Below are 26,980 nucleotides of genomic sequence, written 5' to 3' on the forward strand. Positions count from 1 at the left end.
CTGCGGTTATCCCTGTTGCTTGTGCACCTTTTTCTACCACATTTTTTCCTTCCATTAAACTTCCCATTAATGTGCTTGGATACAGCACTCTGTGAACAGCCAGCTTCTTTAGCAATGACCTTTTGTGTCTTACCCTCCTTGTGCAGGGTGTCAATGATCTTCTGGACAACTGTCAAGTCAGCAGTCTTCCCCATGATTGTGTAGCCTATTGAACTAGACTGAGAGACCATTTAAAGGCTCAGGAAGCCTTTGCCGGTGTTTTGAGTTAATTAGATGATTAGAGTGTGACACCATGAGTCTTCAATATTGAACTTTTTCACAATATTCTAACCCCCTCCGAGCGCCCCCCCCCCCCCCCCCCGGATTTTTTTTCATATAAATATATATAACTTTTTTATTATTATAACTAAATAAATGCACAAATTGCACAAATCCCTTTATAGAACTTTGAATAACATACTTAAGGGAATCAATGGGAATAAACATGCCCTTACTCCCTACAAATATCTGTCATTAGACCTATATTAACCTATCTTTCTGGGAGGAACAATTAGCTGCTTGGTTACTGCCTAGAATTCTATGCATGCCACACTTCAACTTATGACTGGTAAACTATAATTTGTCACGAAATAGAGTTGTAGCAAATGTCAAACGTTCCGTCTTTGAAACTGCCTAGAGAAGATATGAACATTCCGTTGGCTAATTACACGGCCCAACGTCAACCCAACTGATGGAAATAAATAATAACTGAACGTGTGACAGTTTTGTTGCAAAGCACAATCTTATCGTGAAATTAGATCTCGTGTTTGTTGAGTTAAAACCGAACTATTGTTGTATAATCATGGGCAGTAGAATAGCAGGCTAACACATGTAGGCTAAGAGTAATACCACCAATTAACATTAGCCCTTCATCATGACATGGATACCGTAATCATACAGAGCGAACATAGTGGCATACCTTTATGTTTTGCTCGTTTCTCCTCTTCTTCTTTACTTTCGAAATAGGGCGCCTGACGGTTTTGGCCATTACCTATCCATCTTTGTGCTTATTTTGCCCTCGACAATCAACACATTCCCCATCCCCTGTCACTCGTACAGAAGTTAAGACTAAACCAATTCACCTTGCCCTTGGTGACACATAATCGTTCAGTATTACCTATTTGTATAAGCCATTTCACACAATTCAGAAAAACAAAAAACCGTGCAGGAATTATAGGCCTGTAATTATAATATTATGAATGTGCGTTTTTTGCAAGAAAGTCGAGGTGTGACTGACCTAAGCCCACTAATTGTATTAGAGTATTGCTATAGCCTACAGTGGATCCCCCCGTCCCCCCACTTGTCCGTTCCAGTTGGGATACCCATACTTTTCCCCCGCGCGCGCTCCCTCCCCTTCCCCTTTTTCATACACGGCACCTTCTAAGCAAGCAGGGGCGCAAGCAATGGCGCCTGCAGCTGCAGGGGGCGCCAATTTGCCAATTCTCCACACAGTGATATGATAATAGAAAACCGCTTCGTGGCCCAGATTATTATTTATTTATTTATTTGGTCGTGCCGCCCCCCACGTGAGTTGAAAAAGTGCCGCCCCGGTCGACCGCCCGGGTCGCCCGTGTCTAAAACCGCCACTGCCAACATGTATGATGTGTAGGCCTATGATGTGTTTTGGTTTTATTCCCTGAATCACTGTCTCATTGAACACTATGCTAAACAGATTTGTAACTTAAAAGGTGTTTCCATTTTTTTTTGTAGTAGGCATACACATTTATTCATTCAAATCTACTGTTTGTATAAAGTTAGAGGCACATTAAACATGCTTACATTGCGACTTGGGAGGAAGTAGGATATTAGGCTATTTTTAGTTTATTACAGTCTTTATTCTTCAGCCAAGCAAACAATCACCATGCAGTTTCCTAAGGGCAATGATCAAATTGAATTAGTCTATTAAAAGGACAATGTGCCGTTGAAGTGTTGGGAATTCCGTTTAATGACCTCCACACCGAGAGAGTAAACTATCAGCCTACCATCCACCGACTATAAAAATGTGCCAGTGCGTTGCTAGAACACCTCCGCTCTAGACTTTTTTAATAATAAGATAATTATCCACCTCATGATTGACACTGGCTTTGAAATGACAGTGTAAACGTTATGCTCTGTGATGTTGCCCCCTGGGGTTCAATTTGTGCTGGGTTCATTTTATCGACAGTAGTATCATTAACAGCGAAGCAGGGGAAAAAACAGTCACCAGATGGCAATCGCTGCGCTGTGTGACCTAGTTAAGACCCCCACTAGTTCAATCAGATTAAAATAAATTGTCATTCAGCATTGAATGCATTTATAACCATCATGGTATAGGTTTATATTATTATATGCAAAGCCACACGTCCTTTAATAGTAGTAGTAATAATAATAATATTATACAAACGTATCATAATTTAGACAGACTGACGAGCGGGTCGGTTAGTAGGCTATATTCTGTGGTCATAGGGTGTGTGTGATGTGTGACGCAATCAGTCCATTCAACATTTTCACTGGGGCAAATTCACTGAAACATCGTTGTAACTCTACAAATAAATACGCCTTATGAAACAATAGTTGTTGTGTAACCAAACACAGTACACACGTCATATGGGTTATCGAGTCCTCATTCAGTCTGTGGAAGCGCTAGATAGCTGATTCATAGCCGAAGTAGACTATAGTCGTCGGTTTGTGCTTTATAGGCAACTAAACTATCCTACATCAACCGCTCTCAAACAGTTTAACCTGGAAACGTTGAAAGAGAGCGCCCACATATAACCTGTAAAATCGCCAAGAGAAGGCTGTCGTGCAGTGCCGGTTTTCGGCGCGACAACCCAATGCATGAAATCCTGAGAGCGAACGCTTGTTACTTTCCCCTCTGTGTGGATCCCTCCATCTATAGCGAATCCGGACAGAGCTCGCTCCGTACGGTCACTCCCATAGACATGTATAGGGTTACTCCCCATTCCATTTAAGGTGCGACGACGGCTGATGACGTAAATAGTGAGGTGTGTGTGGGATGGAAAATGAACATCAGTGAATGAAAAAAGCGCTTGGAAGTCACTCATTGCCCACAGAAACGGTGCCAGTTACATAACTTGATTGCATGAGTAAGGCGAGGTGAAAAATCTTTCTCTCTGTCTCCAATAAGAGATTCATGATCTCTTTCTATTGGAATCGGCGTCTGGTTGCTCACTAATGCCTGGTAAGCTACATTTCTATTATTTCTTGAGATAAAGTGTGTCAAAGTCTGACAAGTGTGCAGCAGTTCATAACGGACTGCGGTGACAGAACGGTGCTGGATTTAATGATAGACTGGACGTTAAAAGGGAGGAATGTCACTTAATCAAGACGAGTCGGTATTTTAAAACGGTTCTTTTGCTGCAAATGTTTTAATGTAGGCTAATACTTAGATTGTCGTTTCGTCTCAAGTAGCTTCTTTGCCTAACCAGGTGGGCAGCCTATAGTCTATCAAGTTATTGAGATCACTGTACGGTTCTCTGAAAGATTTGTAGGCTACTGTTCAACTTACTTTGAAAGTTGCCCTAATATGTTGTTAGTAAACGGGATGTTCAGACAGGGCGTGATATCAGGATACTTACAATGTAGGCTAGGAAGACTTTTAAAAAAGTTATTAGTAACTGGAACGTATCTTGAGGAACATGATTAATGCAATGTCAATATAATAAGGGACAGTCTCTAGATAGCATGACGGGATAGCAAAAAAAATCTTGGGATAGTTGTGCTGGTTGTGGTCCATTCTATTCATTCTATAACCGAAAGAGTTCCTGTTTCGATGCCGTGCCTATTAGATAGACTATAGCCTATGAGTGGATAACCATAAAAGATAAACTATTATGAAAAGACTGCTAGTTATGCAACACATGACTTGAGAATCATGAGCCGGTTGCAGTGACGTCATGCCCTGGATTTCGTTGAAATTTTTTTTTCGCCCCGGCTGCTTGGTAGACATAACAGGCAGAATGTTCCCCTGCGGCCCTCTTCACTGCTTGTGTCGCCTGTGCTTTACCTTCAAGAGAACCATTATACATTAAACGTCGTGTCTGCGCTGTAATGTGTTCCCATCTCTAGAATAGATCAGTGGTGATCAGGAGTCCATTTACAGTTTCCAATGAGCTGATTTGACAGCACGGTTTGCTCCACTTTTGGCACGACGATTCTGTTCATTTTGTGGTTTTCCTCTTATATCTGCACCATTGTTAATTCATTATGAACACATTTTGGGGTCTGTGGGACCAACATTTAATGCTGTCATGATTGGTCTTGTGCTGTCCCCATTGGCTCCAGTTGTCAGTATTTATAATTGGTGTAGCCATTGGCAGCTGGTTTTCATATTTGACCCTTTAAATATGTAAGGAATTAGGACACAATAACCTAATAATAACGTTAAATGGTCTTTCATACCCAGCCTGTCTGTACAACTGTGGGCATTTAGACTATCTGGTATGTTAAATGAACCCCACTGCCTTTGTGGAATAATTCAAACAGTTTTCCTCAGTGCCATAATAAGTTACACAATGGGCACAGTAACTGAAAAGACAATCTCCTGGGGGTTCGCCAACTCCCTCCCAGCAGGAGGGGGCTTCAGAAATATTCCGACAAGGGGCCCCCAGTTTTTGAGGAATGCCAGTGGAAGTGCTGAAGGCTAAAGCTTCACTTGAACCTGAATGATGGAGGTCATATCTATCAGGAAATATGCCCAAAGCAACAGGCATGTCCCACTTTACCCCTTTATGTTCCCTCCCCACCTTGTCATGATGTGGTTTTCTGTTCTTTCTTCATCTCCTTTACCCCCCTAGTCTGCCCTCTCCTCTTTCTTTTGCTCTTCTGAATGAGGAGGGATGTGACCCTCCCTTTCTTATATGAATATCTACTTAATTTTAACCGGAATGCCTGAGAATTGATATGAGTCTACGATAATAATAATGATTCCCCTTTCAAATGTTGGCTCCTCCCAAGTGTGGTGGCCTCCAACTGCAGTTTTCCCATTTTGGTCAAAATGTGGAGATTGTTGCCCTGGCATTGGAAGGATTTCAGTGGCAATGGGATTTGTTACTTTTGCAACTAAGACGTGTATGGCTATTTCTGGCCAAGGTGTTACAACATGGGAATTAACAGGGAATTGAATTTCCACTTTTTGTTCTGTTCGGTTTCGGAAGTCTTAGTTACCCGAAGATTATACAAGAAAGCCATCATAGTGAGCCTAGATTATTGTACGTCATTTGGTGATACATGTGCCTTTACCTGAAATTGTAGCATTAGTATACGGCACTAACCAACAACCTGCTTGTTTGTTTGTAATGTACACTTTTCCCTGCGTTGTGAGGAATTTGAGACTGTGCTTGCTTGTAGAGGACAAGCTCTTCTGCCCTTTGCTCCTCCACACCTGTTTTTGCAAAAGCAGACACTTTTATCTTGAGAGACTTTGTATTGAAAGTTCAGAGAAAGGAAAAGGTCAGTGGGAGTTCTTGCACTCTGGCCACATTCATCCAAGCTCATAGACATATGGATCTGCCGTTTTAAGCAAGGGAGATAATTGTTAGATTTAGCAAAAAGCCCAGAGGGAAGACCAGATTTCCCGAAGCAGAGAGTCAATTTCAGAGGTGCACTACTGTTTGGGATAAAGACAAGCGTGGAGATGTCCCACAGTCATTTAGTTAGGCAGTACAACTACACTCGACCCCATATTCTTTAAACAAGGTAAGAGATAGTTGTGAGAAATGCTTTTAATGTGTTACAAATGCAAGGCCTGCTGGCCAGAAAAGCTGCACTCTGAGACAGCATGACATCATCAATATTTTATCCCCATATGAACATGTTTTGCAGTGGCATGAGGCCAACCACCGGGACTAATATTACAGGTGTCGAGGCCATTACATGGGTAACACAAAACCGCTGGCTCCCAGGCCCCTTCCGAGTTGTTTTCATACAGAGTTGTCTCATCTTGCTGTGTTATGTCTGCATGTGGGAAACCAGACTAAATAGAAGATTCTTTTCTCCATAGACTGTGATGGGAGAACTCATCAGCTCAGGGGTGCGTTTCTCGAGTAACGACGGAGGTCATTGCTGAAGTGGTGTGATCCGTCATTGGCTGAAATGCTGACCTACTCACGACTTTCTTGAAACCGTAGAAACTAGGTAGCAAATCTCTACATCTGTCGTTAATACCACCATAGTCCTACTAATCGTTAATGATGTAATGCAGCAGGTAAAGGGTAAAACAATCACATTTACTAGAGCAGCTGATGAAGCGGTCTCATACTTAATGAGGGTTGAGAATGAGGAACTAACTTATGTGTAAGAAGAGATTTATGTTTGGTTCCAATTTTGAATTAATTAAAGCCCGTCAGCCTTCTGCAGATCCAGTAACATCTTATAGGCCTACCTTTTTCTCTCAAAGTAAATAATTCAAATCTGTCAGTGTTATTTGTAACAAATGAGCCGTTTGTAATTGTTTACAATTATGTGAGCGAAATTCTCAGTTGGTTAGTGTTCAGGTAGGTAGGGAGATGGTTAATCTAGTCAAACTTACACATTTAAAACAGCAAATATCAAGGAAGAACACTTTTAAGTGCTGGTCACAAGCAGAAAAAGACCACCGCAGGGTTGAAGAATCCGACGGCACACTAGGCCAGGCACTAGACTTGGCTACGTAATTATGCGTCACTGGTTCTGGTTGAAGCTAAGGTAGTATGATATGAGAGTGAACTCTGATTGAGTAATCTCTCTTTCAAAGCGAGTCAGAATGAGGTTAAGTGTTGATGCAATGAAGTAAAATGTGTGGTGAAGTAGTTGCCAGGGGCAACACACACACACACACACACACACACACACACACACACATCCCACAGGCACCCAGAGGCACTGTTAACACAGCATGACTTCCGTCTGTGTTCCTCTACTTACTTTCTTTCTTCTTTTTTTTTGTATTTTCTTACATAAAAACCTTGCGTCTCCATGCAGTGATCCCCAATTACTGAGTGCTATATAAGCCGGCGGCAAAGATGTAACACGAACCTTGGAATGAACTGATTTCACACAAGGGTGTGTATCAATGTGTGTGTGTAGGTGACAGAGGAGTAGGAGAGAGAAGGAGAGGAGAAGGAGGAGGAGAGAGAAGTAAAGTGTGAATGAGAGAAGGATAGGCAGAGAGGGAAAGAGAGCAAGAGAGGTAGAGAGAGAGTTAGGTAACGGATGACATGGTGGCCGCTGCTGCACTGTTACGCCTCCTGCTCCAGGAGGGAAAGTGGGTCACTAGGGCATGTCCTGCTAGCTTAGCCGCGGAGCATCCACTGAATCTGCTTACAGTGACTCGGCATGCAAAAATGGCTACGCAGACTCTGCACTGCCTGATAAGACCAACTGACTGGCCCTTTAAGAGCCTTTCTTTTTCTCTCTCTTTCTCTCTCTCTCTACCTCTCTGTGCAGCTCTATCTCTCATTCTTTGTCCATCGATGATCGATGTTTACATCTTACTCACTTTCTCTCTGTCTACTTCTCTCTACCCAATCTCTTTAACTCTTTCTCCTCACCTCATTCCCTTCATATTTCCTTATTTTGTCATCTTTTTCTTTCTTCCTCTCTATCACCATCTTGCTCTCTCTTTCTCTTTCTCAGTACCCTCCCAGTCTCTCCCCCTCTACCCAAATCTCTCTGCCCCCCCCCCCCCCCCCCACCTCTCTCTATCACAGTGCAGTGGTGAATGTTGAAAGTCCTGTATACTTGTCTTGTCCTGGCTTTGTGGTTGTGAGAATGCGTCTGTTCCAAAGACATGTTGATTACTGTATACTGTCTGCTAAATCATCACCTGCAGGAAAGGCCACGCACTCCTTCAGCGTCTATGACCAGTGTGATTTTTTTGTTTCCCATTAAACCTTATTAGCTACACCAAGGTTGTAGCTGACTCAACGTATCAGGCTCTGATCTGTGTCTGTGTGGCAGCCCTTAGGAGTTACTGGTTATGCTGTAGGTATTTACACTAGAGTTAGGGTTAGACTAGGGTTGAAAGTTAAGCTAGGTTTGGGTCTTCCAAAGGGGGGATACTAAATTAATAGAGGTAACAGTTCAAGCAGTTGCCAGTTTCATGAAACATGATGTTATCTTACAGTTAAGCGATGGCTCTGAATGTGCGCCATTGTTTCATATGATACAACAAATGACTTTATCTGTAATGAAGAATAACCAGTTGAATGGCGTTGTTGTAAATTAATATGTAGCAGGGACATGCGGTCAGGGGAGGCAGGAGAATAAAAGATTGGAGAATAAAAGATTGTTTAATGTCTATGTGAAGCCATTTAACATCACACAAGTGGTTGTGATCACTTTGAACCCAAGACTGCTTTTTATTGGTGAGCTGATTTTGATAAATTAAACTTAAATTGCAGCTAAAGTTGTGTAATTAGCTAGCTAAGGTAAGGTGACCATATTTAGACAAAATCCGGGGACATTATCAGTTCAGACACGTAAACACCTGCAAAACAGTGTAATGTTTTTATCTTTGTAAGCGAAAAACGGGGACTGTCCCCGGAAACCGGGGATGTCTGGTCACCTTAAGCTAAGGAAACTTAATTTAAGGTACTCTATTGGGTTTATGTATTTGTAAATCTGAGTCAGTGCCTCACCAGCCACGAACCTCACCGCACGTCACTGATATGTAGGTGTCAGATAGGTATTAAGGAAATCATTGATTCTTTGCTGTGGATGGTGAAATATATTTCAGCAAAATAAAGTTATTTCACTCCAGAAAGGTGGAGTGAAAATGACCATATTCTAATTATATACATATACATATATGCTATCTATGGTATCTCTGTCATGTGTGTTATTATGATAACATTTGATCTTACTTTTGTATTATTCACTTTAATGAGTCCTTCTCTCACCCACATGTATGCTTTCTTGAAATGATATATCATAGGTTTGGCATTTACATACCATTACAATTACATAGCAGAAAACCCAAGTGCTTTTTGAATGTCTGTGTTATTAGGACAGCATGTCAAAAATGGATCTATGTTTTTGACAAAGCTTTTGAGTGTTTTTTTTTTCAGCCTTTTCTGCTGCCAGGCTATGGCCACTATGTTTTTACCCCTCCATTGCGTCTCCCTCACAATTTGTTGTTTCTCAGTGTAGTTAAATTGTTCCTCCATTTTCCTCTACCCAGCCTTCACCAGGTGACCTTTCTGAGCAGTATGGTGGGGTCATAGCTCAGAGTTCGAGCTCAAAGAGACAGATGTCTAAGGGCTCAGATACACATACGCGTTTTTGTAAAAACGCGACGCTAGGAAATACATTGATTCCTATGGTACGGCGCGTTTAAAGCGTGCGCCCCTTCTCCACCACGCGTTGCGTCTTTGAAGCGTTTTTTAGGTGCGCTTAAAAGTTGAACTATTCTCAACTTTCCAGCGCAAGGCAGGGAAGCGCACCGCTTCTGTTTTGGCCGCCGCACTTGGCCAAGGCCTTACTGAAGCGTTTCTGCCTGAAAAAAGACGCGTATGTGTATCTGAGCCCTAAACCTGTCTGCCTGTGACCTACATTCACTCTCGCTAGCACACACATACCATACATCTTGGGATATGTAGTTCTTTTACAGAGACAGGGGAACTACAATGTCCTTTATCAAGGTCTCTCAGTGCTCTCAGTGTTTGTCAGATAAGGCTATGAACAGACAGAAAACAAATGAATACACAAGTTAGAGATTTAGATCTGAGGAAACATTCAACAGGTTTTTAAACTGTAAAGAAAGATAACAAAACTGTTGTCCTGGTTATCAGCTGTGTTTTAGTAGAATGTTTTGTTTTCTGCCTAATGGCAGTTGGCGACATGTCAGTTTTCTGTTATTCTTGGTCAGCAGTTTTATTATGTATTAAACCAAAAACAGCAAGCAGGTTTGAGTCTACTAGAATGTTTAAGCAAATAGACATTCTTATTTTTCAGTTATATTAAATAATAAATACCAAACTTGTCACTGTCTTATCTTTCACATTACTTGTTTGTCACATAACGTTGTTTCACATTCTCATATTACTATGTACGTATATATAACCATATTTAAAACTATGCTTAAATTGTTGCATTTGATTATATCCCAACAGCTTTTATGTATACTTTTAAAAAATGGAACTCACACTTGATTCCAGGAGATTTTTGTCAAACACCATGAATGCATGCTTTGTTTGCCATGGGCTCAACTTATCTCCTCTCTTAGCAGGAGATGCTGTAGATTGGTGTTTTCTTCACCAATCTAAAAGCCTTACCACTACCCTGTTGTCAGATTGTTCCACTGATACATTGATTGAATGCATTCCCTAAAATGAATGAATGTTTTGGGATGGATGAATGCTCTGTTAGTTGGCCTAAGAAAACTAGCTGTTTTTGTTGAAAGTGTCTCAAAGCAACGTAAAGATGTTCCTTCACATCTGCTCTGCAGGATCTGATGGAGACCATTCAGATATCCATTTATCCATTCAACCAATCACATACACATACATACTATACAAAAGTTGAAAGTTTCAGTTCAACCAATAAGATAATTGTGGATAGTTTATTGGCAGATAGTAAAGATCATCCATTCACAGTGCATGAATTCAAGGGGGACAAAATAATTTCATCCAATAAGAGAGAACATTTATTGATCTGTTGATGCTGCCAACAGAGATATGCCCTCTCTGTGGGTGGGGTCTCAGTGTGGAGATATACAGTTGTTTGGGCACCACTCAGCACATGACACTATTCATTTTGGGTTAATTGAGATGAAATCAGATGTAACAGCATTAAGGTTTAAAGAAGTATGTTTGAATTCCTGATGTAAAATGTAATGAGTCAAATCTTAGCCACCAGCTATAAAAAAAAATTAAAAAAACCAAGTAATATGGAAAATGTGTCTGAGCTGCATTTCTCGGTGGCAAAGCGTGGCGAACAGAGTGACGTGATGAATGAGCGCGGCACAATGTCAGTCATGTGGTGAGCGGTGATAGTGATGGTGGTAGTAGCGTGAGGGTGATGAGAAAACAGAGTCAGATTGGGTGTTCATCTTGAAGGAGAGGTATGAGTGAATCAGTACTCTGACTTTCAGGTTACTTATGCAATGCAACCCCTATGAGTATTACATATTATACTTATCACATTTATCATTTTGCCGGTTTATGTTAAGTTGCAGATGCTATGCTGTGACACTGGATATGGGTGCAGTTTATTTTTTGTTAATTAATAATTATAATAATAATATACTTTAAACTTATATACTGCTTTTCTAGGTACCCAAAGACGCTTTTAATTTCATATCTATAATACTTCATTTTTCACTCAGTTACGTCATGTCACATACTATTTCTGTCAGTATTGTTTATCTTCTTGCAGCATGTTTGTCATAGTGTGAATCAACCGACGTTATACAGTATGTTGCCAGTGTGAGAGTGGGAACAGGACTTAAATACCTATGAAGTTGAATTGGAGGTGGTGGTTGTAGGACTTGGGGGAGGTGGGGGGTGTTGTATTGGAAGGGTGTGGAAGTCTGCCTTTAAAGTGCCCTCCCGATAGGTTCAGTTTGCTGAGTGGAACTATGTTACACATGACTGCAGCGAGTATGTGTGGTATGTGTGTCACCCTCTGTAACCTTCTAACTGTGACAGACGCAATGTTCAGCCATGGTTATGTAACTGCCGGTACAGACGTCATCCTCCACTCTCTCTTGGCACAGGCGCACGGTGCTGGCGCGAATTCCACCGCTGGAGGCTGTCTCCTGCCGGGGGACTGAATAAGACACGGCATAATCGCTTCCCCAAACCAACCCAGACCACCTCCCCCGCCTCCTTTACCTTCCTCTTTTCCGCTTCTCAAATGTCCAATTCTGGTGGGTTTGTGTGTGTATGTCTCTCTCTTTCTCTCTCTCTGTATGTGCCTGTGTGCGTTTCTATCTGTGTGTGTGTGAGAGTGTGTGTGTGTGTGTCTGTCTGCGTTCCAAAGAGAGTTGTTGCGTCATCATACGATAGGGCTTGTGGCAGAACATTGCTGCTTCATTGCAAAATGATGCAAATAGAGCGAGCTGTGGGCAGTGGCCGGCCCTGTGCGGGTCTGAGTGTCCGAGAGAGAGGGGGGAGTGTCAGGCAGAGCGTGTTTCGACAGACTGGGCTCTGTGATCACCTCTACTGGGGGGCAGAGAGAAGGAGTTTCAGGATGACAGCATGGCTGTTCTGTGCATGTGTGCCTGTGCCTGTGTGTGTGTGTGTGTGTGAATATGAGTGTGTGTGTTTTTTTTGTGGCCATGTGAATATGTGTGTGTAAATTTGTGTGGGTGAATATGAATATATTTAAGTGTGTGTGTGTGTGTGTGTGTGTAAATGTGTGAGTGCTAGGTTGTGTGTCTATGTATATGTATGTGCAACTCTAAGAAAGTGTGTGTTCATGTCTATGTAAGTGTGCGCATATCTATGTATGTGCCTCAGTGTGTATGTGGGTGCATGTCTGTGTGTGCATGTCTATGTATGTGCCTCAATGTGTATGTGGGTGCATGTCTATGTGTGTGTATGTGTGTGCATGTCTATGTATGTGCCTCAGTGTATATGTGGGTTCATGTCTGTGTGTGTGTATGTGTGTGCATGTCTATGTATGTGCCTCAGTGTGTATGTGGGTTCATGTCTGTGTGTGTATGTGTGTGCATGTCTATGTATGTGCCTCAGTGTATATGTGGGTTCATGTCTTTGTGTGTGCATGTCTATGTATGTGCCTCAGTGTGTATGTGGGTTCATGTCTATGTGTGTGTATGTGTGTGCGTGCATGTCTATGTGTGTGCCTCAATGTGTATGTGCGCATGTCTATGTGTGTACCTCAGTGTGTATGTGTGCGCATGTCTTATATGTGCCTCAGTGAGTGCCTGCATGACCTGTAAGGTGAAAACACTTAAATCTCAGCTATTTTAAATGCTGTGAGCCTCAGCCCTGTCAGCCATACCTGTGCCTTCTACGAATTCCTGGAAGAGTTGGAGGCGTCGTTCTCTCTAGGCTGTGGTGTATACAGTCTCCTAGCTCCACTAGCGGCCACTAGCTGGGCCCTCCATGCCTATTCTGGTCCTCCTCCCCTCGTGGCTGCAGATATTTCCGGGCCTGTGGGGTAATCCTGTCTTTATCTGGGCCTTTGCAGGCAGGCGAGAGGTCACTGTCGAGACTTAGGCGTGGCCCGGGGCCCAGGAGCGTTGAGGGTGAGCCTGTGGCGGTTCGTGTGCCCAGACACTGTTTGAACGATAGGTCAACCGTTGAAGGAAGGAAAGGGACATGCTTAACCTGATAGATGGTGTGGCTGTGGCTGTTGCTGTTTGTCAGTTATGTTTAGTTGGTGTGGAGTATGATATTGTGTGAACTCACAGGTTTCATTTGAAGGACTCTCTTGAGCCTTTCTCTGAAAGTAGTATGTTTTCTCCTTACCATGAGTATCTGAAAGGTTTAAGTAGTCTTTCTTCTCCTTACCATGAGTCTCAGAAAAGTTTAAGTAGTCTTTCTTCTCATTACCTTGAGTTGAGCTATTTTCAGATCTGTGGGTTCAGAGTATCAGTTGGCAGTTCAAGTAATTATTCTTTACCCCTTGAATGGGTGTTAGTCACTACATAAAATCAAATAAAATATAAGATTATATGAGATTGTATATTAGGTGTCCCACTGTAAGGCCAGTTATATGATGGAATATTATCTTACTTAAGATTATTAACAACTCTGGCCCTGATCTAATGTGCTTTAGATCTGGCGCCGGAATCTGCACTTATCGCCCCGTCTCTTCCGGCCCTGTTGTTTATGGAAGAACATTTAATTTTCCAGTGTGCTGAGTTTTTTAGTGTGTTGATATTTTCCATTGGAACACATGTTCCTTCCCATGAATGAGGTGTTTGCACAGTCTGTAATCACACTTAGGAAAGAGTTTGAGAAAAGAACACTAAAGATAATGTCTATAACACTGACACAACCTCATGGAAATTGTCAAAATCATCACAATTACTAACTACTTACTATTATTCAAGCACAGGCATTTAGCATATGCTTTTATTCAAAGGGACACACACGTGGAAAGCAAATTGCAGATGAATTGCAAACAAAAATGTGTCATGAAAAAATATGTTGTGTGTCATTGAATGCAAGGTTCAGATATGTCATAGATAGAGGATATTTTATCACTGAAAAATACAATGGAATAAGACTTGTGGTTGTGTTGTGGTTAAAGTGTATCTCTTACCTTTTCAACTGGATAAACTGATATTGCACTTGTGGCATTCTTGTAGGTTTCAGATTTGGCTGACTAGGCAGTGCATCATTGCTGTAAATTGACTGCAAGGGAAAATACACACACACACACACACACACACACACACACACACACACACACATCTCTGTCAATTGAGTAAGGGCCAGCTGACCCTGAAACATAGTACACCTTGGCAGGGCAATTCAACTACACGGCCTAATGTTGCAGAGCTCGCTTGAGGCACAGCTGAAACCAACAACATCAACATGGCTGGTCAGGAGTCGTAACGGTGGACCGCGAGCAGTGGGGGGTGCATTTTGAGGGGTTTTGAAGACGGGGAGTAATGTTTACGGAGCGCTCATGGGCTAATGTTATGACTGCTACAGAGGACATAACATAAGCCAGCCAGGTCTCAGTTAACAAGCAGGAGAAAACCCAGGCTTAGAAAATGAAAAACTAGGCTGCTCTAATATCCTCCTCCAAGTAAATGAAAATGGAGTAACATTAGACCTACCTTCTCTCTCTCCTATAAACACAGAGATTGGGAAAGGAAGTAGGCTGCTGAGGCTGAACATTTGTGGGGAAGCATGTGGCAGGACTGAGAGCAGACTGAAGAGTAATGACTTATGTTCTGTTCTGTTCTGTTCTGGGGGATAGCAGTGTGTGTGAGAGGGAGAGGGACAGAAAAGAGGGACTGAGGATGGAGAGAAACAGACTGAAAGAGGAAGCAAGGCATAGGAGGAGTGTAGAAGGGACACATGCTTGAATTCTATGGCAGTGTTTTTTTTTAGGTGTGCAGGGGTGTCACTGATGGTGATGGTGACAACCATGAGGATGGTCTAGCATCCCTCATCTCTGGCCATCACCATGCTGGAACAGGTGTGTGTGTGTGTGTGTGTGTGTGTGTGTGTGTGTGTGTGTGTGTGTGTGTGTGTGTGTGTGTGTGTGTGTGTGTGTGTGTGTGTGTGTGTGTGTGTGTGTGTGTGTGTGTGTGTGTGTGTGTGTGTGTGTGTGTGTGTGTGTGTGTGCGCGCGCGCGCAACAGTCACCCACCAACACATACCCCGGAGGCATATGGCTGCAGCTCGGGCCCACGCTCTCCTCGTGTGACTCACTCTGACTTCATGGACATAATGCATCTGCCCGCACTTAGTCATGGGAGAAGGACTTTTTACTGCCGTTAAGATGGGCAATGTTATTAGTAAGCATTTTTTGCCTGCTAAAGTGAATACATAGTAGTATCAGAGCTACATTTATCTCTGTAAGAGTCTTTTTTTCAGAGAGATTAACCTTAGCTGAGATCTATTGGTTAACAGGGCGTGGGGAATTCATAAGGTCAGAGGTTGAAATGGTATGACTAGGTTTGGACAGACTCAATGATATAAACTATGAGGTTCTTAGATATAATCAAATTGTCATAGGAAAATATTTAACCGAATCCATTAGGGTGGTATAGCACTGGTGTGGAAGTGAAGTTCATGTACCGTGGCAGACACTACAGTTCAACCATAATAGAGAGAGAGAGAGAGAGAGAGAACAGTCTGATTGAATGAAGTCATTAATCCATATGCCGTACACAAGCTGTTGCCTAATGAAAAAATCTCCATGCTTGATCAACCAGACCACCACCACGTGTTTTGAGGGAGACGAGATCAGTTTAGTGCAGCACTGACTCTAGTGTTTAGTGGAGCTCACAGGATCAGAGCAGTGATTGCTGGGTGAACATATCGACTGGCCAGTGATGTAAGGTGGGGTGTGTGAGAGGGCAGGGTTAATCCATCTTGTTCTCCCTCACCTGCTTCCCTTCGGACTAATTGGGTTTATCTCTCTTACACTTCCATTAGGCTCAGGTCTTCCTTTTCCTTTAAAACAGTTTTCATTCAAAATGTCGTTCATAGGGACTGTATGAAGATTAAGGCAGCATATGTATCATAGCATAACATATCTATAACATAATGTACAGTATTTCATTAACTTCGCCCATGTTATGCTGCAGAATTGTTTGATTAGTTCAGTGATGGAATAATTACACACAGTACGAAAGATGACAAAACAAACTAAAGAACATTGCAGAAAAGCCGCTGGAGATAATGTTATTTTCAATCTGGAAAACAGCAGAGGGTAATTATGAATCAGGTTAGATTAATCTCAGCCCTCCCCCAGCAGGCTGTTCAGTGTTTGAGACCTGTCAGAAACTCCTCGTCCTGAAAACCAGAACCAGCAAATGTCATTTGTTTTCTCTCCTCTGCTCTCTGTTTCTACATCTCTGGTGAAATGAAGAGTGGAAATAGGCAGTGTAAATCATTTGAGTTATTTCAATATTAATGAAATTATGGCTGAGGCCATTTTGAAAGCTTTAATACATTATTTAGTTTTATGTGTTTATGCCCCCGGTCGTAAGATATGGTGATTTGTTAAAGTCACCAATTCACATCAACACCACTGCTACTGTTATATTTCTTGCGCGTTTTTTTTTTTTTTTTTTTTGCAACCAGAGGCTGCTTTAATTAAAAAAAAAAATCATTTTGATATATTGACTTGTATGGGTTTCAATAAATCCTTTCTCCGGGTTAATTTGATATTTGATAGCTTTGAACACAGACTGATGTATACACAAACAATGGATAATTGGGAGGCAAATATTGGTATCTTATATATGATATGATATTATATCATATGATGAAACATTGTTAGCTTATCTTATCTTATATATATATATATATATATATATTGTATATAAAATACGTATATATATGATAGAAGCATACTCTCATGTTGAAGCTATGTTAGACAGAGATGTTCTCTTGTCAGTTGTATTTAGTTTACTGATGTGACATGAGCAGCTTGACTCATAGGGGATGGGTTCAATCATTTTTGGTAGACATACCCCACGTATACAGCAACACGCCCGTTTATTGTGTGACAGAGGGCGAGACTTGCATGACTGCAACAGTAAAATGGTTTGCATGCACTAAGGGGGTTTAGGCTCTGGGCTCTGTTAAGCGCCTAGAGGCAATTGTATTGTTATGGCGCTATACAAAAAAAATGACCCAGAGAGAGAGATTTGATTTTGAACAAACTTTTTATTGTACAACAGTTACAAGTTACCAGACAGATCCTTTCACCACCACCTATACACACACCACAGTAAAGAAACCAACACAAGCACAACAGAAAGGAAAATCAATACTAATTCTGAATTTAACAACATTTAATTTGACCACTCATTTTGCAGTTTAAATACCTGCGGAGGCGTGCAACCTCCTCCTCATCAAAGGCACCCTCTCTTATGTTACAGGCAATATCATTGATCAACCGAAAAAAAACATTGATCAACCGGAAAAAAACAATGTTAACGTTTTTTTCACCTTTGCTGTCACGCAGAATGCAACGGATCTCCGTCACTTTGTAGTACACTGGAAAACTTTCTCCAGATGTGTTCAAATCACCCACTGAACACTCAGACCCGTCAGACCCCACAGACTCATCGTCATTATCATCACTGTTAACCTCTGCCTTTACCACCAACTTTCTCTTCAAAGCTGGTACTTTGAAACGTGTCTCCGTTTCCATCGCTGCTACCACACCCGACATTGATAATCCAGTCTTTTCCTCACGAGGACCAGACAAGTCTGTGACTGAGTCAAGGGAAATGAGCTCAGCCACCTCACACTCTGCCACAGCAGCCTCCTTCACCGCCCGGTCAAACACCACAGGTTCAGTAACGACAGGTTCAGCCACAACAGACCCACCCGTGGCCGGCTCACCAGCCGGAGGCGCTAGGCGGTCCGACAAGACAGGGCCAGTCGAAAGGGAATCAGGTGCAGGTGGATCTGACGCGGGAGAGTCAGCAGGGGTTCCCGCAGTTTCCTCCCCTTTTCCCGGACAGGCTCTCGCCAGGTGCCCTATTCCCCCACACCTGTAACACTTCATCATCGAATTTGGCGTAGCAAACACTACATAATCAAAACCCTCTACTTTACATTTGAAACTAAGTTCGAGGTCAGCCTGTCCATTTTTCAGGACCATGTAAACCTGTCTTCTAAAAGACACCATGACTTGCAACCCAGGGAAATTTTCCTAATAGGAGAAACTACTTTTCCAAAGCGAGATAACTCGCGTACAATAACCTCGTCTTTAATAAAGGGAGGGACATTAGACAGTGTGATTTTCCTTGCAGGACTACTGAGAGGAAGCACGGGCGTAAATTCGCCCCCAATAGTAGACCTAATGCCATTTATAATGACCTCGTGGGCTTTATCGATTGAGCTAAAAAATAGAACAATTGCTTGGTTCATTCTCGAAGCAGAAACTACATTTTCGTAGCCTACTAGCTTCCCCATAGTTAGACTTACATCTTCAATGCTTAACTTTGACTCTATTTTTACGCCATGGCGCCGGGTTAAATATTCAAAGTCCATTGTTCCCCGAGGTGCCACGCACCCGGCAAAAGCCGGGAAGCACCTCCGGGAAAAACAGCCAAAGACACAGAATAAGTAGACCACCTAATGGTCAAATCTAAAGTATATATATATACACAAAAAGACACAATACAAACACGCAAACAAAGTTAGAAGAGTTAGAAAGCCACAGACGGCAAACCTGTCACACCCACACTCAACGCACTCCGCTCACCACGCACACTCACTTCCGCTTCCGCTGAGAGAGCGAGAGAGAGAGAGATCCAATCGTCTGACCTACATATTGGAGGGGAAGTAATCTCACGTAGGTTGCTGAATAATGCAGAAAATGCGGGAGATCTTTATGAATCATACATCAACCTCCGACTCGATGGCCTCGGGCTGGAACCTGTATAGGCCTGCAGGCTCATGTCAGACCAAGTCCCAGCATTCACCTTGGCATGAACTCCACTCAGATGTGTGTAAATGGGACATGAAGAACCACCTAGGCCCCGCTCTCTGCTCTCACTCATTCACCTGGGCTTGCTTGAACTCCACTCAGATGTATGTGAATGGCACATGAAGAACCACCCAGGCCCCCCTCTCTCACACTGAGGGGAATGACATCAGCAGAAACTACATATACATTTGTGGGGGTATGGGTGTATGCATTTTATAACATAGTTATATAGATTGAAACTTCCACACATTTCATTGTTCAGTAGTACACAGTTGTACTGTTTATTACATTGTTTCATTTTTCACTGCAATAGTATAATTAAGTCATTTCCTCATCAACTAATTGCTCTTAAAGAACTGTAAATCATCAGCCCTTTTGCAGAGTTTAAAGAACTTGAATGCTTTCTGATATTTGTGTGGGCCTTATGATGTTAAAGGCAAATGGCACAGTGTATTTGTTGATGTAGAGATCAGTCAGCTGACCCCCTTTCTCTCTGCCTCCGGTTTCATTATCAGTTATCAGTGTTTTTTAACGTGACAAAAAGTGGCACAGTGTTAAATGAAAAGCGGGTCATCTTAATTATGGACTTCGACAAGGTTTAATTAGTTTGTGCCTTTTTATCTATCATTACATACAAGAATATCCCACAAAACGAATGAAAGGCTGACAGAAAAAATGTTGTTCATTGTTTTGCTGAAGGAAATTATGTCTCATCTCCTTTAGTGAAAATCCCATTTGCCAGTTCAACACGGCCCCATGAGGCATTAGATAACTATCACATCTTACACACCATACACCCATACACTCAGTAGTCGAGTTGAGGGGGGATGGCATCCCCCTTAGGTATTAAAATGGTCAAAACCATCCCCCTTATGAAACGGCCATCCCCCCTTCCCATCCCCTGTTATTTGATCAATTAATGTGGAAATATTGCCACTATTTAATTTTCAACATTCTACATTTTTATGTATGCATATGTCACGTCAGTTAGCGTAACGGTCAAATTGTCTGATTGGAATTTCTTAAAAATCCCGCCCCGCAAACACAATCTGAATTTGACAACAATCCTAATATTAAGGCCTATAAAGCAAACGTGCACTGCCTTTATTATGTTTTAATGGAACAGGCTATTCTGCCGTCTGACAGTTATTAAACAACACGCATATGCTGCATTTTAAATCAAGCGCAACCCGTCGGTTACAAACAAGGAGCGGATGAGTGAGAAGGATCAAACATGGCCAAGCAGACTAGCCTTAAAAGCTTTTTTCAGAGGCCAAATGCAACTGATGAGAGTGAACCGTCTGATGAGGATTAACCTGTAATACCTGCAGTGTTGCGTCTGATCGCATTTAATTTCATTCTACTGTCTATGCCCGTGCGTGAGAGCGCCGAAGTTGCGTAGAGGCAGAGAGCGGTATTGCAGACAGATAGAGACTTTAAAAATTATAGCTCTCAACATATTGAAAAAAAGTTCATTTTTTGGAGCTGTGATTTTTTTATTTTTTTATTATAAACTATGAACTGAACTAGTGGTATAACGCTGGTTAGTGTGTACAATTGGAAGAGACACATAATTTTGTGTATGCAAGAACAATCCAAGGCCTAGTAAATAAAAGTTTGGCCAATATTTTGAAATGTGTTCATTTACAAGGTAAAGTTGTACACTTCTATCAAAGGTTAAACAGTTGCTCAACAGTTGATAATGTCTTGTATTTCAGGATGACCACAAGAGCTAGAATTTCTCTCTAAGATAGCCTCAGAATGTAGGCTACCATTTAAGCTTCAATTTTTCAAATGCTTCACTCCGCACCATCCGCCGCCTGGGCCGTGTCGCTCCCTCGGCTTGGCGCGGGTTGTGCTCCCTGATACTATTTTTTTCTAGAAAACCCACTGATATGATATTATATGTAGTATTTTCAGATTTTGTAAATGATACATTTGTTTAATCCATGTTCTTGCACTTGAATTAAAATGGACTTGACTTGAGAGGATTCATGTTCATTTACAATGCTTTGTGAGGTTTTGTTTCAACATTAAATGGATGAATTCCCAGTAGATTTATAGGTATCAGTATGAAGTTGCACTTGCATCAATTTGTCCTCTGCATTTACCCTAAGTGGTAGCCATGGGACCAACTCTAATTCTGAGGTGCCTTGGTCAAGATCAATGACAGGGCTATCTGACACGAAATATATCCATAGCATGCATGTTGTTTTACAGTAATAGAATATAATAATTATCTTTGTGCTTAAACAATAATCAAAATATAAGTCACCATTTTAATCTCCGGGGGGGGCATGCCCCCGGACCCCCCTAGCAGGATCACAGATCCACCATCCCCCCTGGCTTTTTCTTACAACTTGACCACTGCATACACTCCCATAATTCACCATACACCCATACACGGCCATAATTCACCATACACCCATACACTGCCATAATTCACTATACAGCCATACACTGCCATAATTCACCAAACACCAATACACTGCCATAATTCACCACACACCCATTCACTGCCATAATTCACCCTCAGTGGCGGCTCCTGAAAAAATTCTCAGGGGGGGCAATTCAGTAGGTACATTAAGTTATCCGATTTACTCATACAGCAATACCTTTTTGTCCACTATTGGCAGCAACCAACAGTAATATCTCCCCTCTTTCTACATAGCTAGAGTAGCAAGATACAAGTGGAACGCTATGGAAGAAAGTTACATTCAGGAGCCTTCATAAGCAAACATGATGTGGCTCCACATTAAATGATCCCACTTTTTCATTATGCACACGTCTCAAATGTTGTATGATGTAACATAGCTGAACAGGACACATGATATGTCCACTAACAACATAAAGAAGGGGGCAACATACGTCAAAACCAACGATATTTATTGACTGATCTTGAACGTATTGGCTTACAAAATCAAAATAAGTCATCACATAAAAAATTATTCAAAGTTAGTTCACACTGTGAAACCTATGAAAAGTGACAGTGGTATATTGAAATACAGACCGCGTTAGCCACATCACGACCGCAAATTTCTTTTGTTTCAATTTCCCTCCCTTTGTAGAAAACTGTTGAATGGATACTTTTGGTCTAGGAAGTCCTAATTGTTTTTTTGGTCAATTTATCTTCATTATTACGCTGACTAAAAAGAAGTTTCTGTCAAAGAGCGGATGGAGTTGTTGTGCTGAACAGGTGCCATCTTGACATTTGTCGAAGCTGTGTGACGTCCTCATTGGCTTTTACCATAGGCTTTTGCGTCGTTTCTTATGACTAGACTTGGAGGGGCTAGCCCCATAGACATGTATAGGGCTAGCCATAGACATGTATAGGTAGACACCGCCTCCACTGCTTCTCGGTGAAACGCGTCGCCGCCATTTTGGGAAAGGAGCTCTCTACCGTCAGATGTCTGTCAGACGTGTCAAACTAGCGCAAGTTGCCAGGAGCTGCGGTTTATCTGGATAAAAATCACGATAACCTTTTACATTTCGCAACCAATTTCATGGAGTATTCAAGGGTTTATGCTCTACGTGAAGTGTGTGAAAAAGATTTGCCTCTACGTTACTTTGAATCTCGCTAGTTTAATCGCCAGTCATACATGTGCATGGGTCTATAATAAACACTCACTTTTCTTGCAAAGCTCGTGCATTTTGAAAATACTGAGAAGATCTATAAACTATCGAAATAGTGCTTCTTTAGTTACTACGTATTGACCATCATTAAGAGAAAGAGCATACATCAAATAGTGAGAAACTGGCAGTCAGTGTGTTTTTCATAGTTTAATAGTTCCTTTTCAAGTATGTGCATTAAGAAACCTTGAACAGTGCAATTGGCAATACACAGTTATTTCACAAATCAACATTACAAAAAAAAGCTATATAATTCTATAGCAGTAAAAATATACACATCTCAATATATACATAGCCTACACATCTCAATAGTTGAACTGTAATATAAATAACATAGCATATATATAATACAATATAATATAATGACTCAGTATAATGTGCAATGGAATAACATATATATGATGTATATAATATGTGATACAATATAATATATTTTAAGTATAAGTATATATTCATATTATAATATATATATATATATATATATATATATATATATATATATGTGTGTGTACATTTGTACAATTTGACATAATATACAATCATGCTCTTAACATTTTCAGATCTATGCAGTGCAATTGACACAATATATAATTGTGAAATAACTGTGTATTGCCAATTGCACTGTTCAAGGTTTCTTAATGCACATACTTGAAAAGGAACTATTAAACTATGAAAAACACACTGACTGCCAGTTTCTCACTATTTGATGTATGCTCTTTCTCTTAATGATGGTCAATACTAGTAACTAAAGAAGCACTATTTCGATAGTTTATAGATCTTCTCAGTATTTTCAAAATGCACGAGCTTTGCAAGAAAAGTGAGCGTTTATTATAGACCCATGCACATGTATGACTGGCGATTTAACTAGCGAGATTCAAAGTAACGTAGAGGCAAATCTTTTTCACACACTTCACGTAGAGCATAAACCCTTGAATACTCCATGAAATTGGTTGCGAAATGTAAAAGGTTATCGTGATTTTTATCCAGATAAACCGCAGCTCCTGGCAACTTGCGCTAGTTTGACACGTCTGACAGACCTCTGACGGCAGAGAGCTCCTTTCCCAAAATGGCGGCGACGCGTTTCGCCGAGGCAACGGGCTGAAGCAGTGGAGGCGGCGTCTATCTATACATGTCTATGGGGCTAGCCTTCCCGGAAGCCATAGAGACTGCTGTCGGCCAAGAAGACGTGTTGCCGCTGGAAAACGTGTTGAAACCGGAAGTGGGTGATTTACTCCGTTTGATTGGCTAATACCAGGACCTTTAATTTTTCGTTGAACTTGTCTTGATCGCCTGACGTTTAAACGATCGTTTTATTTATTTATTTATTATTTATGTGAAGTTATACGACTCAATACTCAACTGACTTGTTGACCAAACTTTTACGAAGTCATAAAACTAAACACACTTGTTACTTGTTAACCGAACTTTTACGAAGCTATATGACCAAAATACTCAGCTAGCGTGCTAATCAAACGTTAACACCGTGACAAATAAGCTATTAATAGTTACAAGGTAGCCTAACACCTCCTCCTATGCATCATGTTATTGAAATGAGTTACCGAAAATGAAAAATTGTTTCTTTATTTCAGAAATTGTTATAAAAATAAAATAAAAAATAGCACTATTCCTCACAATTTTAGTTCATCTTGGTTGTTTACATCGTAACATTGGTTTACAATCTGTCCACTTCCCAGCAGCAGCTTGTCAGAGATCAAAATTATCATCAAACAGTTTTCAATTGATGTCTTTGAAACAAATATAATCTTGCCATAATCTTTCTGAAATTGAAGTTATGTACTGACATCTGACAACTAAAACATAACAGCCATCAGTAGATATTTCAATAAATACGTTTCACATTGATTGATAGGTTGCTTGCTTGCTTTTTACGGGGGAAATTGAGAGAACCACAGTGCCCCTGATATAACAAGCAATGTTCTTATAGCACAGTAGCTGATGCCATATAATATTTGCACAATTTAACTAAAATTCAATAGACAATATTGCAGATGTACAGGATTTATTTTTTATTTCAATGTAAGACATTTAGTGTAGGTGATTGAAGGAAGATAGATGCCAGTCTTCAGGTGGAGGGTCTTGTATGCTGTAGTCAGTCCAAATTAACTGAGTCTTGATGTGTTTAATTCTGGAGACCTGTGGAGATATACAAGACAAACTGCAAAGCATAAACTTGTTTTTAAAACCTGTACAGCTACAGTACCACGCATCTAACCCCAGGTGTCCACTGACCGAACCTGTACACCTACATTACCACGCATTTTAACAACCCCGGGTGTCCGCTGGCTGACCGAACCTATACAGCTAAAGAATTATTTTAACACAAATTTACATAATTGTGCTGCATGGTACAGCCTGAGATGGGAGAGCTGTGCTTTCGTTAATTCTTTGTTCTCCATCTTGATACCCCTGACTAAAGACTCTGCTGCTGTGCAGACAAAAACACCACAGTTAGTACTGTCTGTCTGTATCCACTTTGGTGGAGGCACAACGTCCCAAAGGGACAGATCAGCTAACACATTTCTAAATGCATTGGCCAAGACTAATCTGTCCTGTGATTCTAAACTGTTGTACATTCCTAGTGAATCAAAAATTTGGATATTTTTCTGGGTACCATTAATTACCCATAAAATAAAATGGTTGCCACGTTCAGGAGAGCCTAAACCAACGAGACGTGGCAATAGCACGCCATCTGACTTAATGCCATTGATTTCGCTTAAAACTCTATCGCTAATACAACTATGCCGTTCCCAGTCACGCCACCACAACGTGAATGCGTCTGTGGTTAGGCTGTGGAACACTGCTTTGTCCTGTGAAGACAAAGAAAAACCAGTATAAACATCTACAAAACAATATCAGAAACTGGTAGGCTATCAGACTAGACCGAAAATAGAAAACTACTTACAGTGGAACATTGTTTGTGATCTGCAACAATCACTGCAATGCACGTATTCACAATCTACAAGAAAGATAAAGAAATCAGATGACAACATAATGGGAATAATGCGTTGCGGATCTGTTGCGTCAGTACCTGATGGATTGGAAGCATGTGTACAGAAGTAAGCCCACATAATGGCCACCCCAAACCACTACCTATTGGAAAAGATGGTGACAAACTAAAGACCATTTTACCTTTGCAACTATAGGCACAGGGAACTTGTCCTCCAAAGTTAGAAACTACATACAGAGAAACATTGAATGAGTTAAATAATCAACAGAGCAAACGCAGAAGAAAATGAATGCATTGACATGAACACAATACATTTTAGAAAATGTACCTCGTCCTCTGAACTTGCGGAGACAGTAGGAAGTTCTGAAACTGGAATAAAATCATACACACAAAGACAAAAAAATTCAGCATCTGCTGTATAAACATCTAAATACATACATGTACAGTATATGTTTGTTCTCTGTTCAAGGTTGTGCCCTTACCAATGTCTGCTGTATGTGTGATCACCAACAACCTCAACTTTTAGGAAAAATTTACATAAAACACATATTCCAATTACATTCCACTTGACATGACACTACCCATGGAGAAACGTATAAATGCAAAAATACCTACATTCACCATTGACAGCCTCCTCCGAGATGTCGCACAAAACTGTTAGTTCCGGGACGTCAGAGGCAATGTCGACATCTTTAGCCGTGTCTGTTCGCCGGACATACGGCTTCAAATGGCGAACATTAACCTTCTGACGTCGCTTTGAAATACTGTCAACACTGTCAACAAGAGTGGTCACTCCCTTGTCTGACATGGCCTCAACCTTAAATGGTCCTGCCCAACGTTCCTTCATTCCATTACCTAACTTAACCGCTTTCTTGTTAACTGCCAAGAGGACCTCATCGCCCTCCTTGACATCAAAACGTTTAACCTAATGATTCTGTTTCAAAATACGCTTTCTGTTTACTCTGGGCGATTGCTATGTTCGCCTGAACCTTTGCATGAACTTCTGCAAGCATGTCTGCCCTCTGCAGCGTCTCTTCACTATTATCTATCTCATAGTCATCCACCTTTGGATCGGCGCTGCTACCGGGATGAACCCCATAAATAGCGAAATACGGAGTCACCTTTGATGAACGCTGTTTAGAGGTGTTAATTGAATAGACAGCGTGTTGTAGATAAACGTCCCAGTCACTCTGCTCCGTATTACAATACTTTGCAAGATGGCGCTTAATATTCTGATTTGAGCGCTCATCTTGCCCATTGC

At 41.3% G+C, this 26,980-nt stretch overlaps 1 protein-coding gene across 6 annotated transcripts in view; it reads left to right on the forward strand.

Moving 5' to 3' along the window:
* The first annotated feature begins 3,081 nt into the window (after window positions 1–3,081).
* Window positions 3,082–26,980, forward strand: part of npas2 (neuronal PAS domain protein 2) — a 98,452-nt gene continuing 74,553 nt past the window's right edge. For 5 of the 6 annotated variants that reach the window (XM_080848123.1, XM_080848126.1, XM_080848127.1 and 2 more), the window contains exon 1: window positions 3,082–3,220. The gene's annotated coding sequence lies outside the window, so the exon portion shown is untranslated. The remainder of the gene's footprint in view (window positions 3,221–26,980) is intronic. The other variant, XM_080848124.1, reaches the window with a different exon arrangement.

Source organism: Sprattus sprattus, assembly GCF_963457725.1.
Source record: "Sprattus sprattus genome assembly, chromosome: 1".
Classification (NCBI taxonomy): Eukaryota; Metazoa; Chordata; class Actinopteri; order Clupeiformes; family Clupeidae; genus Sprattus; species Sprattus sprattus.